Source organism: Oryx dammah, unplaced genomic scaffold (assembly GCF_014754425.2).
Source record: "Oryx dammah isolate SB20612 unplaced genomic scaffold, SCBI_Odam_1.1 HiC_scaffold_26, whole genome shotgun sequence".
Classification (NCBI taxonomy): Eukaryota; Metazoa; Chordata; class Mammalia; order Artiodactyla; family Bovidae; genus Oryx; species Oryx dammah.
Window position 1 is genome coordinate 1137594 of NW_024070210.1, and position 1148 is coordinate 1138741.

General features: G+C 56.4%; 1 long non-coding RNA gene across 1 annotated transcript in view; it reads right to left on the minus strand.

The window, feature by feature from the left end:
• The window catches only part of LOC120853547, a 1863-nt gene extending 1632 nt beyond the window's left edge, over positions 1-231 (minus strand). Inside the window, exon 1 of the long non-coding RNA XR_005718802.1 lies at positions 126-231. This is a non-coding gene — a long non-coding RNA (uncharacterized LOC120853547). The remainder of the gene's footprint in view (positions 1-125) is intronic.
• Positions 232-1148: the final 917 nt, after the last annotated feature.

The window sequence follows — 1148 nt, forward strand, 5'->3', positions numbered from 1 at the left end:
AACACCCCACTTCCCTGGGAGCACCCTCATTTCCCTGGGAGCATGCCCACTTCCCTGGGACCACCCCCACTGCCCTGGGACCACCCCACTTCCTTTGGGGGAACCCCCTCTCCCCCACTGTTTACACTCTCGATGGGAGAATGGCCCCAGCGTGCGATCCCACCGCAGGAGCTTGGGGACACACAGCTCCTCTAGGCTTGGTTCAGCAGCAGGGCCACGCCTCCTATCCCAGGTCACTCCTCTGCCTGTTGTTAGAAAGGGGCGTTAGCAACCGCAGCAGGTTGATCTGCTGGCAGTAACCAGGCAGTGAGGATTCATGCCCAGCTTCGCCAGGACTAGTTATGTGACCTTTAAGGTGTCATTTCACTTCTCTGAGGCTCCATTTTTTCATCTGGAAGAATGGGCAAATGTCACAACCATGATTTTCAGCAAAAGAAGCTGACACAACTAACATGCACTGTATGAGTCCTTTGTACACGATTCAAAAACAAGCAAGGCTAAGCTTCATTATTGAAAGATGCATACACAGTGGCCAAGCTGAGACAAAAAGAAAAAGCAGTGATCTTCGTAAATAGAGCTGCGAGTGCCCATAGGCTGCGGGAAGGGACGTGCACAGGAGAGACCACTCAGGGTTGCTGGCACCATTCTGTCTTGATCGGAATTGTTCATTACACAGACATTTGCTTTAGAATTTACTATGATTAGAATTACTCCTGGGCTTCCCTGTAAAGAATCTGCCTGCCAGTGCAGGAGACGGGGTTCGATCCCTGGTCCAGGAAGATCGCACTGCCAGGGAACAGCTAAGCCTGAGTGCCTAACTGCTGAAGCCTGTGTACCCTAGAGCTTGAGCTCCCCAACAAGAGGGGCGCCCGCAGTGAGGGGCCCCGCAGTGAGAGGAGGCCCCCGAAGTGAGGGACCCCCGCAGTGAGGAGCCCCTGCAGTGATGAGCCCCTGCAGTGAGGGGCCCCCGCAGTGAGGAGCCCCCCGCAGTGAGGAGCCCCTGCAGTGAGGGGCCCCCACAGTGAGGAGCCCCCTCAGTGAAAGGCCCCCGCAGTGAGAGGCCCCCGCAGTAGTGAGAGGCCCCCGCGCCACAACTAGAAGAGCTCACAAGGAAGCTCGCCCAGCAGCAAAGAGCCAGCACAGCCAAA